The 16,415-nt window shown below is 40.5% G+C and overlaps 2 protein-coding genes across 2 annotated transcripts in view; both read right to left on the bottom strand.

Annotated features, from left to right (window-relative positions):
* The window catches only part of LOC134847671 (sodium/potassium-transporting ATPase subunit alpha-1-like), an 87,577-nt gene extending 77,754 nt beyond the window's left edge, over nt 1-9,823 (bottom strand). Inside the window, exon 1 of the mRNA XM_063864833.1 lies at nt 9,722-9,823. The gene's annotated coding sequence lies outside the window, so the exon portion shown is untranslated. The remainder of the gene's footprint in view (nt 1-9,721) is intronic.
* The window catches only part of LOC134848550 (sorting nexin-13-like), a 227,590-nt gene that overhangs the window by 145,673 nt on the left and 65,502 nt on the right, over nt 1-16,415 (bottom strand). The window lies entirely within an intron of this gene.

Here is a 16,415-nt window from a genome sequence, read left to right as displayed (position 1 = left end):
TCATGTCTGTGCCTTCTTCGCATCCATCTGAACTCCCCGGACAAAACCTTGTTCTCTAGGTCCTGTTTCTCATCAGGAATTTTCTCGTCTATCTCAGACTCCCCGGGCAAATTTTTTTGTCCCGGGTGTTGATCTTGTGATCGCTGGTTCTTTTCATCATTCGTCTCCCCGGACAAATAGTCTTGCAGCAGATTTTGTTCTACCTTTTTACCTTCCTTATCCTGGTCCACAAAGGTGACGGTTTTCTTTCGCTTGCTGCTCCCCTGTTCTCTCTGTCCGTAGGAAGTACTGGTTAAAATCTCTTGGGGTATTGAGGATACTAGTTGCTGAACTATTGTCCTACAATCCCTCTCGTTCTCTTCGTGCTGTCGTCTGGACGGCATGATCTTCACCTTCTCACTAACTGTTAGCGATGCCACTGCTGCTGTCCACTCGGGGTCATCTCTGGTCACTTCTCTTTCTAACAATCCACCCAGCATCCGCATCACTTGCGGTGTGACTTGCACCGTTTTATCCAATAATGAGAGGCTGTTTATGTTTTGCGAGAGAGTTCTTGCTGGACAAGGTTCGAGCGCAGCAACAGATCCAAGGGGACCGGGTCCTCCTTGGATAGGATCCTTATCTCGGCTGCTTTCTCTACAGGTAACTCAGGGTGCCCTGGAGTTGGATGTCCAGACTTATCCAACCATCTCGTTAAGGGAAGCGCTTCATAAGTTTCTTTGTCCAGAAACGAGAATCCCTCCTTTATTTCCGCCTGATTGGCCCGCTTCTGCTCCAATCTCTCATAGAACTCAGTTTTCTTGCTGAGACTGTCAGCATTCTGGTGTTTATCACGCATCCTATGTTCGATTATCATATGGTAGCCATCCAATCTTACTATCCATCTACCAATATAACTCTGATCTATCGAGTAGGTTTTCAACCAGGATAACGCTATGTTGTCCACGCGTAACTTGAAGGGAGCGCTCCCCAAGTATGCACGGTACTTTTTCCACGAAGGTGACTACTGCAAACATTTCTGCTTTTGGTGCGCCATATTTCATCTCTGTGTCACTCAAGACCTTGCTGCCGTATGCAATGGGACGGAGAACTGTTCTTCCGTTCCATTCATGCTCTTGATGCAAGATTCCTGAGATGGCCACCACCGATGCGTCTGTGTCGAGAACATGCATGCCCTTTTCTGTAGGCATGCCCAGCACTGGCGCTTCGCACAGTTCCCGCTTTATGTTCTCGAAAGCAACCTGTGCCTCATCGTTCCATTCGAACTTTTTCCCCTTGTTGCGCATCAACTTCTGCATCGGATACACCTTGTCCGCATATCCTTTTATGAATTCTCGGTAGTAATTGGCAAACCCTAGAAAGCTCAGGAGCTGTGTGTCCGTTCTGGGGGCCTTCCATGTCAACACTGCTTCCACCGCTTCCGGGTCCGGCCTCACACCATGCCTATCCACCATTCTTCCCAGGTACTTAATTGAATCCCTAAGGATTTCACATTTCGATGGTTTACACTTCAATCCAGCTCTTTTCATGCATCCAAAGACCTCATCGAGCCTATCAATGTGGTCTTCCAGGGTCGGTGTCGCTATGACTACGTCATCCACGTAACACATCACGAGATTCCCGTACTTCTTGGTCACTCTCGTCAAAGCCTGGGCCATCAGTCTTTGAAAAGTGGCCGCTGCATTGCACAAGCCGAAGGGCATCCTCTTCCACTGGTACAATCCCAATTCGCACGAGAATCCGGTTTTCTCTCTGTCTTTCTTCCGCAGAGGGACCTGCCAGAAGGCAGAACCTAAGTCCAATGTGGTGAAGAATTTGGCATCACCAAGCTTAGATAGGCTCTCGTCAATTCGCAGTATCGGGTACGCATCTTTTATCGTTACCGCGTTCAAGTAACGAAAGTCGCAACAGAATCTAAGCTGCCCCCCTTCTTTTTCGCCATTACTACCCCGCAAGCCCATGGCGATTTCGAGGGTTCTATCATGTCGTATTCAAGCAACATTTCTATTTCCGCTCGGCACGCTTCCGATTTGTGTGGCGTCATTCGCCTTGCGCCTTCCCTATGGGGAACGGCGCCCTCTTCTAGTTCGATTTCGTGTTCGACGAAATTACAGCAACCGATATCCGCCTTATGTTTTGAAAATACATCTGCGTTCCGATTTAGGAGGTCCCGCAATTTTTCGAAATCTCCCTCACCTATTTTCCCTTTTAAATGTTCTATCTCTGGCAAAACCGGTTTGTCAGATTCTAGTTCGTATGACGAGGGGCGTTCCGGAAAATTCGAGCAGCTTGATAAGCCATCGTTCGTTTCGGATTTCAATGAAAACAATTTATGAATAGATTTTAATTCATTAACCCTCTTTAAAATTTTATCTTTATTTGCAAGATAGGGACAGTCTTTCACGCTATATTTCTTTAAGTTTTGTGTCTCCTCATAGTCGGTCCTCATCGGCAAAGCGTAACCAAGCTTCTTTCCACGCTGGATTGAAACCGTGGTGTCCAGTGTGTTCAACAACACACTGACACACAGTCCGTTTCGCGTTACCGAGAAGCTCCGGCCTAAAATCACCGAACTCTGACTATTTGGATTCGGTACTAAGCAAACCTGTTTACTATCACTTAACGAATTCAAATTTCTTATTCTAAAAATTGCTACCACAGCTTGTCCTGGTTGTAATTTTACTTTTCTATCCAAAAAAATTGGTACCATATTTTCGTCTGTTATTATCCTATTAATTGGTCTCTTAACATACTTTCGGTCCGGGTTTCTAATCCGTATCAGACCGTTGTTCAAGTCAATCATCACGTCAAAATTCCTGACAAAATCTCTGCCCAAGATGAATTGGTCGGCGTCGTCCAAATTCTCTACCACCAGGAAGCTCATCCAAAGATCCCGTCCTCCCATGTGGAGGACCGTTATTGGTGTTTTTCCGGCTACGTAGATAGCTCCTCGATTGGCGGCGGCCAGTCGGAGATTCGTTGGAATTAGATCTTCCCGCGTGAAGCCCATTCTTTCCCAAGTTTTTATCGGCATCACACTCACTACCGCTCATGTGTCCAGAAGCCCTGTGACCCCAATTTTTGTTCCGTTGGTGTCGAGCAGATGTGCGGTCACATCTGCTTCATACCCAATGTGTACTGCGTCTTGTTCCATCATGGCGTCATGGCCTATCCTGCGGACTTTGAGTTCCTCCTCACCCAAATAGATCTGCCCAATTTGGTCATCATCTGTTGTTACATAAGTCCTCGTGTAGATACTGATTCCATCCACGTTCAGCATCACTTGATACGGCCCATAGACCTCTAGGTAGCGTCCATGAAGTTTCTTCATGCGAGGGCCACCCGTCGTTAGTAGTGCTCGCACGGCTCTCGACTCGGTGCGTGGTTCCACCTGCCTCATACAATCTGCATATGTGTCCAAATGCATCAAAGTGATCTCGGATGGTTCACTCAGATTTCTGATTACCTGATGTCCAGCCACTGAGATTATTGACTGTATCTTGCTTCCCTGTGGCACCATGCCGAACCTCTGACCAGAGATCACATTAAGTTTCATGCTCAAACTGCTTGGTGCTTTCGTTTCTTCGAACTCCGTTGCTTCGAAGGTATTCAGTTGCTCCTGAAGTTTCTCATTTTCCAGTTCAAGTTTCACTTTTTGCTCGATCTCTTTCGTCACCAGTTCCTGCTGCACTCTATTTAGAGCATCTCTCGCGGCTGCCTTATAATCGATCTTGAAGTCATCAGCCGCAGTTGCTGGTTCCGGCTCACGTGTCTCCTCTGTTACCGCTTGCATTTTCTTTGCCGCCAGCTCTTGAGGTTTATCCTTTCTGCGTGCCTCTGCTTCACTCAAAAGTCGAGCCTTGCTAGCTTTCACTCCTGACAAAGCTTTTTCATGTCTTGGATGCTTGATGTCTGCCACTGCATCCCAGAATTGCGGACAATCTAATTTAAAATGACCTTCCAAGTTGCAACAGAAACACTTCGGGCCGAATTTCGCAATTACTCCTCTCATGAAATCCTCATGGTCCAATTCTGACGCATCTTCGTCCTCGAGGCTAAAGCCTATTGCTTTCATGCCTTGTTTGTAAGTTGGGCATGCTGACACATGATGGTCCGTTGAACTGCAATTGGCACAAGAGCGTCTCTTGTCCATATCATCCCTCGGTTTGTGCCAATTGTTCCCTTGGTTTGCTGGTCCGTTGTTAAAATTGCCATAATTGTTCTTGTAGTATCCAGATCTCGAAGGAGGTTTCAACAAAAGATACTCTCTTGACTTTAGCCTCAACTCCTCTGGTGTTGGCGCGTTGGTTGATAGTGGCGTGTAATGCGTTGCTAGCATTGTTCGAAGTTCATCATTCTTTACACCATCGATGAATTTTGAGGCTACGGCCAGGTTCATCCTTCGGTTTGACTCATCCGGTTGGCTGCGTCTTCTCAGCATTTCCAAATCATCGAGAAACTTGTCTATCGTTTCATCTTCTCGTTGCCTCCGTTTCTCGAAGCGCATCATCGCTGGTGGTGCCCCTGCACCCCTGATCCGAAACGGTTTAACAAGATTTCGAAGATTTTCTCAGCAGTGTCACGTTGTATTGCTTCTTGGCCATGACACAGTTCAGGGCTGTCCCTTCCAAGTTGCTGGTGAGCGCACTGCATTCCTGTCTCTTCGACAAGTCCTCTTCCTCGAAATGCAGCTTCATTACCTCTATCCAGGTATCAATACAGCCATCAGATTCGTCTTTATAGCATCTTGGTTTCTTAAAGACTCTTCTGGACTTCTCACTGCGTTAATTGGTTCTGGATAACCTTGTCAGGAATGTCTCCAAAGACCTGTTTAGGGGTTCAAATGCTGTGGCGATTGCCGTAGCATCCCTTGAGTGTCCCGCTTGAGTGTCCTCACACCTCGTCAAAGGCTCTGTATGCGGTGCATCCCTGCAGTCCGAATCGCCGCGAGTGTTTCCCGCTGGGGTGTCCTCATGACCCCTCCTCGGGCTTGCATGCCCCCTGTTACCGGAATCACTTCTCCCATTCGCATGCGTGCCTTGCGTTGGTCGTTCGTTAGAGGTCTGTCTGTTCCCCGTTGAAATTGCTCTACTGTTCCGGCCCCATGCTCCATTACCCCTTGTCGCATGGCCCGGTGTGTTTGCCTCTTTGCTTATCGTTGTCACTACACCAAATTTGTCCATGGTACAGTCTCTCTTCCGACGTATGCCTCATTCTCCTGGATCGAACTATTGAAGCTGACTTGAGATCCAAAGTCCCCTTGCTCCTCTTCATCCTCTTCCTCCTGGGATTCAATTTCGTTTCCTGCGCCTCCTCCCATGGTGAATGGAAAGATGTTTCCGAAAGTGTTCTTCATTCTTTCTGAAAACGATGAGGACGTTGTCTGTTTTTCCGTCACGCCTGCCATCATGGTGTTGTCTGTGGGAGATCTTCTAGTTGCCACAATTTCAGTAGAGATGCCGGACAGTTCCGACATCTCTTCTCGATCCAGTGTCCCGGTGGAAGTGGCAAAATCATGGCCTTGTTCTACCGGAGATTCAATCGCCAGCCTTCTGCCTCTCCTTTCCAGTGCATATACTTCCTGGTTGTCGTTCATGGCATGGTCCGTATTGACCTCCACTTCTAACAGTTCTTTTCGCTCTTCTGAGGTCTTCTGACTTCTCATTTCAACCATTCTGCCTGAAACCGTCTCCCCTTTGTCGGTCCGGGCCTGTTTGATCCAATCCACAAAAGGATCGGTCATCTTTTTTCTTTGCTCCTCAGGTATGAATTTCCTAGAGCTATTACCTATTTTTGGTATCCTTGACTTGTCTAGACTCATTCTCTATTTGTCACTTCTTAATGCCTATACACTTAACTCGATTGCTAGTGACCTTATAGTTTTATTAACAATAATAATGACACAAAACAATAAATTTCACAAGATTCTATTAAATAGTGACCACGAATCCCTGTATGTTATCAGAGTACAAGTTGTATAAAATTTATTCACACTAACCGATTATCGGTCTTAAGATTTGAAAACTAGCACAATATGATGTTATCAGTCAATTTAAAAGAGAGTGTACTCACTACCCAATCTAGCACAGTTTATGTAGATTTAAAATCAAGAACAAAATATATATATGTATATAATGACAGAGTATGAATACCTCTATAAAAAACGTATATGTATTGTACTTTTAGTCGGTCACATTACAATAGTCGAACTTGTCTTTTAAAGAAAAAGCTTTCCCCGCTTTGTGCTGCACCAAACAGACAAAACTTTGAAGGCAGTAATTTTCTCAAGTGGGCGTCTATTGCACCCACCGAGTACTGTGTTACCTGTCTGCCTTCGGACTGCCCGAGCTAGACCTAGTAAAATCCTCAGGGCAGTCACTTTTCACAAAAACGTATTATGTTACAATCCACACCAATGAATCGCGCTCTTTTTAATATAGACTTAGTGTCGCGAATATCCGAGTTCGGACCTGTTTTGTTTTGGTCTGGTTCTTATTGAAAGGCAAGTTACCAGTGCAGTCACTGATTCCTAGCCTGTGTGCTAATAACCTAATACCTCTCACTTTAGTCTTTCTTTCGCCTACCTAAGTCCTTTAATAAAATAATACCCCTCCGGATTGGCACAAATAGGACCCTTCCGGACTAACAAAATCTAGACCCTTCCGGATTGGGACCCCTCTGAGTTAGTTAATATAAGACCCCTCCGGATTTGGACCCCTCCGAATTAGCAACTATAAGACCCCTCCGGATTCGGACCCCTCCTAACTTGAAAAAATTTTGACCCCTCCGGATTGGGAGCCCTCCGGTTTCGTAAAAGTAGCTTTTCGGAGATTTCCTTCTTTCAACCTATACCCTTCCAGACACGTTCTCCGATGCAATTTTGCTTTTTCAATTAACTAGGAAGGGTATGTACTACTTTCCTAGACCCTTCCGGATTGAAGTTAAGCCTCTTATTTGACAATTCACGCTAACGGTGAAGGGTCTTATCGCTTGCCTAACTTCGGCTCGATTAAGGTTTTGCTGTGCCCCTAGCCTTCCCTTTTTGTCTGGAACAGCCTAAAGTTACTTTATTCAACCGCTAATACCTTTTGGTAGGAGTATAAGGGCTTTTCTAAACAAAATTTGTAAAACGTGAAGGGTCTACCCTCCCAAATTGGTGAATTTGCTAAAAAACAATCTCACAAAAATTTCACACTTACTTTTCCAATAAATTTTTGTCCCTGATCTAATTTCTGATCTATTGGTACCAAGATCAACTCGATATGCCCAGTGGTTCCAAAGTTATTAACCAAAACGTCTTTTTTTCTAAACTCAAAAAATTTCTCTCTTATAGGTTCCGCCTAACTTTTTCCGCAAATCTGGTCCTTTCGACCTAAAATTTATTGATCCGAGCTCAGAAGGCCTATACTCTTCTAGTTCAATGAAAAAGACCCGATCTAAAACGCTTTAGTTGAAAAAATTTGCGAAAAACTATGCTACCTGTACCCCTCCGGATTGATGAATCCACCAAATCAAACACGTTAAGTTCGATTTCTCTGTAACCCGGAAGGTTTTTGGGTAGCGGGTTTTAAAACTTGTAGATTCACTAGTGGACGTTGTCCGAACAATAATTTTTACTGTTCTAACTCAAAAATTTCAAAAAAATTTCTGAATTTTTACTGTTTCGTTTTCTCACAAATCACGAAATTTCGGTTTTCGGTACCAAAATAGCTCCAACCACTTTCGAACTAAACTTAACCGGTTCTATCTATTATGGTAGTGCAGTTACGATGTAACACACTACTTTAGCGCTTTTTTCCGTTTCAAAAAAAATAGATATTTCAAAAATCGCGACTTGTGGGGGGATCAAAATATCGCTATTTTGACCCTAAAAACTGGTCTGTTTTCGTTGTTTTTCACTGAAAAACGATACAAGACTATTAATATAGGCTATATAAGTAATAATATTAGTAATACTATACCCCTCCGGGTTTGTTTAATATCCGAATTAAGGCGCTTAACTCGGATATTCGCAGTTCGGTGAAGGGTCACTATAGTGCAGCACTGTCGGGCCCCCCACAGATTACTATCTTATTTTTTGGTACCAAAAGGGATACAAAACTTGTTAACGATACCCAACAGTCGATTGTTGATGTCCTTGAGCCCCTTCTTGTTGCTCCTTGTACTGCTTGCCGGATCAGTCTTCTCCCAAGACCCCTCCGAATTGAGCGCAAATCAGCTGACCCTTCCGGATTGAGCGCAATTTATCATTAACGTGCTTAAATGCTCAAATAACCCTACAGTACAAGCCTCACAAACGGGCTAAAAAACTGATCGTAACGATCCTGACTGATATAAATGCCTGTAACAACAATATATCTATCAACAACAAACGGGGGGGTCGGATCACATCTGTTTTTGGTCACGAACCCCTCAGGGAACGACGGGACCGCGAATCCCCCCACCCTTCCTGGTTCGTGAGTTTTCGGTCTTAACTAAGTTAAAAAGCTATTCACGGTAATCCGGAAGGCTTCCGCGTTCCGAACTACCCTTCCGCCCCGGCGGTTTAGGCCTATGAAGGGCGTTAATGTGAGCATCCGCTCGGCGCGGAGTGCTCGTTAACGGTTCTGCCGGTCATGATGTTAAAAAAGAATAACACCCAGGAGCGCCATAAAAACATGTATGTAACATTCGCCCGGAAGATACATATCGACGGAAAATAAAACTAAGTCCTAAGACGACTGGCTAACATCTAAACAGAGCTTTATATGCTTTTCACCATCTCTACCAAGCCAGTACTTTCGGTGGTCTTTTCTAACATCGGGTCGACGAAAAACGTTACTGCTTTCGGCTTCGGTCAAAACACTCAAATTAACTTAATTACATGCAAGAATAGTGAGCTCATGGCTGGGTCTCAGTATCCCCAGACCACGAGGTAACTCCTAAAAACAGGGCTACTACTATTTATTATATTACGATTGTTTTTGTTCGGTAGATAAAAATCATCATCTCCATCGAAGATGGATCAACCCTTTCCCCCAACTCCTAGCTTGACAAGAAGCTAAAAGTTTATATAAAAGGATAAAAATTTCAGTTCCGAAACCCTTCCGGATTCTTGAATCCACTGAATCAAGCTCGTTAACCTTGATTTCTTCGTAATCCGGAAGGCTATCTTCCACCCTTCACCGTTGTCTGCAACGGCCTTGCAACTATTGTAGCGACACAATAGTTGCAACTCGGAACGTTCCTCTGTTTTTCTCTATTGTTTTTCTCTCAGAATCTTAGTTGTTTTCGTCAGTGCGACTATCGTTTTTCTGTTGCTTTTCAGCTTTTCTGCCAAAATGGCCGTTTCTGACGTTTCTCAGAAATGTTACGTAATCACTTCGAAAATTTAAAAATTAGCAATTTCCGAATCCTTCAACCTTCAAGTTTTGTTCAATCGTTCAAATAACGTTCTTAATCCTTAAAAATCACTAATCCGGAAGGCTCGCTGCTAAAATTTCGAATTCTGCAGAGATTGCATTTTGGCACATTCTGGTCGAATGTCACACTAGACCTAGCCAGTTAGTTTTCTGGTCTGTGTAGGGCTAAGTAAACAAAGAGGCTTCAGTCTTTTTAGGCCATCAGTCAAACGACTTTTGATCAGCTTTCGCTTGCATGCGAAGATAACCACATAGCTGTGTTTCGGATTCCCAGACTACGTGATTACTACTAAAAACGCGTCTCAGAAATCATTACTTACCAGGTTTTTAGTGACAGTTATGAACTAAACCCATTGGCTTCGGTCTTTTTGTTTTCCTTTGGATTTGGATTGACCTTAGCTCTTTTTAGCTACTCATGTTCTGAAATACAATATAAAATTGGAGTTAATTCAACTGTTCAGGGCATCACAGCAGCTAAAAATTAAGTTTTACAGTCCACTAAGTCCTTGGGCACCGGGCCTCCAATTCCACTCTCCTTCGGAGATTACTCTCCTATCTCTGCAATCTCGGGGCTCGGGAGGGTACTGATCCGCTCCGGATGTCTGTAACATTTTCCCGGAAATAGATATGGAGGGAAATTATAGTTAGGTTGTAAAACGACTTGCTAGCGTCTAAACACAGCTCTACATGCTTTCAACCGTCTCTACCAAAGCCAGTTCTTTGTGTGGTCCTTTTAACATCGGGTTGAAAAAATCGTTACTGCTTTGGGCTTTGCACAAAACGCTCAGATTTACTTGGTTACATGCAAATAGTGATCTCATGGCCCGGTCCTTATACCACGAGGTCACTCCTAAAAACGGGGCTATTACCTATTTACGATATTACTATTGTTTTTGTTCAGTAGATAAAAATCATCATTCGCATTGGAGATGGACCGACCATTCCTTCAACTCCTACTTTCTCATTATCTGAAAACGAATTTAGATGTTATTAATTCAATTCAGGACATTCCAGGAAGCTAAAAGTTTGTTAAAATAGAGTTTGAGTTCTCTTCCCGAGACTCTTCCGGATTCTGGAATCCGGACTAAGAGCGTTCTTAGCGTCCTTCCGGAAGACTGGCACAGTCTTCCCAATACCCTTACGGTTTTTGGGAAATCTGCGGTAACAATTGTGCAGTTACAATCGTTACAATTCGGAATGGTCTTCCGTTAACGTCAATCACTATAATTTCTTTGTTCGTTGCTATTTTTCGTTCGACTCGTCTGTTTCAACGAGTGTTGTTGTTCTGTTTTTTCTCACTTTCAGTGATCGCGAAATTTCAAGGTCGTGACGTGTCTTTTTTAATGAAAGTTCATGAAATTTATTACGTCACGCCTATTCCCGATTTGTTAAATCGTTCGATTAGTATTGTTAGTCTGCTAAAATTGCCAATCTTTCCAGTTTATGGTCACAATAAATTTTAGAAGTAGCCATGCTTTTTGGGGCCATTCTGATCGAATGTCACAGTCCCACTGGACCTTCCTTCCGTATGGCTTCTTTAAGATAAGCCTCTAAGACTTTAAGACCACGTTAAGAAGCTTCGTATTACTCGTGTTTCTTACAAATAATCCTTGTCTTGCCACTCCGGTTGTTTGTTTTTTTTATACCTTTTTCTTGTTCAAAATGGCCGTTCCGCATTTCTCAGAAACAGACTGCTGAAAATTGAAAATTCGAAAATGAAAAATTTTAGAAAATTTTGACCCTCCTTTTTACTACTAATCGGTTGCTAAGGCCTTCATCGTCCTTTTCCTAGTGCCGCGTTTCCAAATAAAAACTGATTTTCTGAAAAAAACAGTTTTCGATATAATGACCGTTGAATCTTGCTTGAAAGTGTAGTTTTTTTAGTTTTTTTGTTCTCGTCAATTGTGTTTGTTGTTTATGTACTAGTTTCTTGTGCATACCGGTAGTAGTTTGTGTTTAATTTTCCGTAGATGGCAAACTACTTTCCAATCGAGAATCAAGGAAATTGGAAGTATCTTGTTTTCCAGCTTAAGATCGGTTGAAGAATCAAATTTTCTTCTGTCACGGCAGATCTTTTTTGCATAACTCAGTTGTTTTTCTGGGATATGATTAGATTGGATGTCAAACTGCTTAATAGTATTGCTGAGTAGTGCAGATGGCTTATGACTAAAGCAATCAATAATAGTTTTCGGTTTTTGATTGTCAGTAGTTTTTTTTATCGATTGTAAGGTTTTGATCCCGCTAGCCATTTTTCTTACTTTTTTTTTTACTTCTCCTTGAAAGGTTAGAAAAATGATCTGGAATGATCCGCAAAGATTTAACTTTTGGTTTTTCTTCTTTTTTTATCATCTAATATGATACTGAGCTTTGATTTGTGGTTTCTGCCTTGATGTTTTTTGCTAAATTTTATCAACTCAGTTTTCTATGTGTTGAGTTCTAGAGAATGTTTTGTGAAGTACAGAGACAAACTTTGACAGGATTTTTGCAGTAGCCATAGAGCACTTTTGATGTCATTATCATCACAAAAGAGTAGTGTATCATCTGCATAATGTAACACTTTGCAAATTCAGTTAAATGTTTTTTTTTCAAGTCATTTATGTATAGGTTGAAAATTAGGGGTCCCAAAATTCTACCTGGAGTTACGCCTTGGTGAAGTGAGATCCAATTGGATTCAGTCTCATTTACTACAGTTTTCTGCTGTCTATTGTTTATAGCTATGAATTGTTTCAATTGCTGATTCAGAGAACCCCAAATCATTCAATTTTTTCTTTAAATGCTCGTGGTTGATAGAATCAAAAAATTTGGATAGAACTAATACAGATACGGCAACCTATTTGTTTTCATCCATTGATTTGTGAAGAACTCAAGGCAATAAAAGTTGGCGTCCATCGTTGAATGTGAAATTCTAAAACCAAATTGGGTGCTGCTGAGCAGGCTATATAATAATAATAACTATTCATTGATTTGTTTGTATTGTAGTTTCTCAAAAAATTTAGAAAGTGCCCCTGTTATGGAGATTGGTCTATAGTTTTCTGCTATTTCTGGGTTATTTTTTTGGCATATTGGGGTAACAATAGCTCTTTTGAGTCTAGTTGGAAATAAATTGTACTTAATAAGGTCATTTATAAGAAATGTATGGTGTGGATATATTTCCTTGCACCCATCTTTCAGAGCACAGGCTCGATGAGCAGAAGATGCGGATGGTTTATGTGCGTTTGAATTTATTATTTTTTGTTTTTTACATTAATTTTCAGTTACAAACCGGAAACAAATTTTTTGATTGCGTTCTTTTTGGTCCTTGTTTTTTTGACGGCTGATGCAATTACGTTTTGTTATTTCTTTTCTCAAAAAAACATCCGAGTCTAGAAAACTTATAATCAAAAAGTTTGCCATATTGAAGTTGTTTGTTATTGCTGCACCAAATGAATTTTTTAGTAGTGTGATTTTGGTTGCTAATTTTTTCGAGTTTCTTGTGTCATTTATTGTATTCCATATTTGTTGCTCAGTTGTTTTAGGACTAATTAATTTCGATATGAAACTATCGTCTTTCAGGTTGACTTTTGTTTTGTCATTAAGAATATAGACTGATTTAAGTGGTGCGCATCTTTTCGGGCAGCCTCTTATATTTGAATTTGCAACATTGAACATTTTTCAGGGTTATATATCGATAACAGCCTGTAGAAAGACTCCCAATTAATGCTTGTTAGGGCAGTTTCAAATTTTTTTTCTGAATATTTTGATCTATCGTAGATAATGCGCTCAAACGGCACAATTTATCAAACAACTTTAATTCAGATATCAACATTGTAGCTAATTGATCAGTTTTAATTGGTGAAGAGAAATTTAAAACTTTGTTCTTCAATTCGATTGAGTTGAAGTCTGTGATAATCTAGTCAGTCAGTGTTTTTGAATGAGTTGGCGTTGAATTATTGACAACTTCTAAGTTATAGGTCATTAAAATTGTGCGAAGTCAACTGACAGAGCAAGCTCATGGACAAACTCTATTTTGTTAGATATATTCGGATTATAGGAAATGTTTAATAGTGATGATCTTTCAGTTTTATTCTTTGATTTCTGCTCAGATTCGTTCATACTTTTGATGAAAAAAAATTAGATCTGTGCGTAGTTTATGGTGTAAGATTTTGGGAATGAGTATCATGACGCTCGCTTTTTTTGTTTTTCATTTTGCGACTACTGATCTATCACATCGAAAGGAGACAAAATGATCACTATCTAGTGTTCATACATTGTTATCATTAGAGTTATTAAACCATGTCTCAGAAAACCCATAAATTGTGTTTAATCCACATGTATTTACTAGTTTTTTTAGACTTGATTTTTTTTGTTTAAACTCCTGCGGTTTAGGTGTAGAATTTTTATGTTGTTTTTGTAATCGTTAAGTCGCTCCAATATGTCATTAAATTAAACAATTGGATCTGAATTTCGGTTTTTGTCGCCGCATCATAAAAGTAAACTTGACAATAAAATTGATAATACGAGAAGTATTATCATTAGTAAAAATGATAAACCTAATCAAAATGATGAGGGTAAAGTGCGCTGGAGAGGCACTATAGTGATGTTATTAGTGCGCTTGAGTGACACCTAATTTGACCTTATGGAAAAAAAATTGGCAACCCAAGAAAACCTATTACTTTTTCGAGTTTTTCTCAGTTCTGAAAAAATGATTATTTTGTAGCAATCGATGAAAATAAGCACAAAGAAGCTAGTTAATAGGTTATTTGTTAACATTGACATTTTTGAAAACACCAAAACAGAAATACCAGACATATACCAAATTCAAGCTTTAATTTGTAAAAGGTGGGCCAATCATGTTTCAGTCGGTCATGGTCGGAAGTTTGACCTCGATTTTGGGGGAAACTGTAATTTTTGAAAAATTCGAATCGACCATGTCATGCTCAAGTTTATCCCAACAACTAAAATGAGAAATTAGTTTAACCAGAATAAATTATCCACTGGAAAGTGCATAAGTTATTCTGTTAGAGTGTAAGTAGTAATTAAAACTCGTAATCAGAAGTTAACAGAATGAGTGTAGATCAAATAATTTTTCGGAAATGAAAAAAATATATATTTCGGAAATATCGGATAATCATAAGAATTAACTTTCATTTTGGTTTTTTTATTTTATTTGGTAGTATGGAAGAATACTTGAGCTCGCTTTAGCTTTCAAAAGTGAGAACTTTCTAAGATTTGAGTTGAATTACTTGAGATTCAGGATTTATTGCTGAGTTTTGAAATATTTCTCGCATTGAGAAAAAACTCGGCATAGTTTGGCAGAGATTATTAGGTGAAAATTTGGCAGTGTTAAAAGGCAAGTACTAATCAGATAATCTTAATCAGCAGTAATCAGAACGAGTGTAGACCAAAGAAACTTTCGGAAATCAAGAAAAGGTTTATTTTAGAAACATCAAATAGTTATATTAATTTGATTTAATTTGGTTTCTTTTTTTTATTTGGTAATATGGAAAAATATTTGAGTTCTTTTTTGTTTTCAAAAATTCGATGTCCAAAAATTTTTTGAGATTTTTCTAAGATTTGAGTTGAGTTACATGAGAAAAAAATTGTATTGCTGATTTTTGAAATCTTTCAAGTATCGAGAAAAAAATTTGGCATAAGCTGGCATCTCTTAATTTCAGAAAGTTTTCATCAAGGTTAAATCAAGAAAAAAACAAACAAAAAACCGACTGTTTTTCAGCTTTGACCTCTGTGTTGTCTCTAGCTTTGACTTCTGTGTAGTGAGGACCGTACCTAAACGGAGGGGCCCTTTTTAAAAATTACCCTTTTGATAAAAAATCAAAACAAGATTTTTTTGGAAAAATGGAAAGTTCAGTTTAAGAAAAACGGTTGAAAACTCCACCAGCATTGGATAAGCTTTGCTTATTAAAAGGTTGGCCGTTAATGTGCCAGTCGGTCATGGTCGGAAGTTTCACCTTGATTTTAGGGAAACTGTAATTTTGAAAAACTCGCACGAAACGGCCATGTCATGCTTAAAATCCTCGCGACAACTAAAATGAGAAGTTAATTTAATCAGCGTGATTATTTAAAAAACACGGCTAGAAACTCATAGTTTACTGTTTTTAGTGACAGTTATATACTAAGTCCATTAGAGATGGACTGACTCTTTCCTTGACTCTAACTGCTTATACTCTGAATTACTAAACATTATTGGAGTTAATTAAATCGTTCAGGGCATTACAGTAGCTAAATTGAATGTTCAATTTCTCTAACAGTCTCTGAGCACCGGGCCTCCAATTCCGTATGCCCGGAGATAACGTCGTTATCTCTCCAACTTCGAAGCACGGGAGGGTTCGGATCAGTTCCGGATGTCCCAATGGACCTTCCTTCCGTTCAATTTTCTTCAGATAAGCGCCTTATCGGGTCATGCTACCACAAAAAGAGGCTTTGTTTCTCTATTATATTCTCCCGACTGATTTCCATCTTGTAAATCCGGTTGCGTGTGGTCGTTGTATTTTTCGATCGAAATTGCTGTTTCTTGTATTTCTCAAAAAAGTTCTAGCTCAAATCGAAATTAAAAAAATTTGATTTCTGGAACATTCTGAGCCTCCTTTTTATTAGAATTTCAGTGCTAACTCCTTTAACTTGCGTGCATCGGCGGGTTCGACTGTGCCATTCCGGGGAAATGGCACCCAAAAACACAAGAAATAGTGTCCCTGGCCCTTGAGCCAGTGGGCCTATTCTTCTTAACCTCATATGTGACATAAGCGGACGACTGTTGCACCAGCCGACAGACTCTTATTAGACTCTTATTGATTCAAAAAAATCACAATATAAAGTCCTTGAAAAGTTGTAAAATTGAGATAAGAATACTAAAACGATAAATCAAACGTTTTAATAAAATTTGACATAAGATTATAAAAATTTTGACAAAACTTACCAAATGGCTATATCAGGGGATGTGTGGCATTCCCCGAATTGGCACAGTCGAACCTTCCGACGCATAACGAAAAGAACGTTAAAGGCGTTAGTACCGGAAGT

Source organism: Symsagittifera roscoffensis, chromosome 6 (assembly GCF_963678635.1).
Source record: "Symsagittifera roscoffensis chromosome 6, txSymRosc1.1, whole genome shotgun sequence".
NCBI lineage: Eukaryota > Metazoa > Xenacoelomorpha > Acoela > Convolutidae > Symsagittifera > Symsagittifera roscoffensis.
Note: the sequence above shows the minus strand (reverse complement) of the source record. Positions and strands in the feature narration are given on the sequence as shown.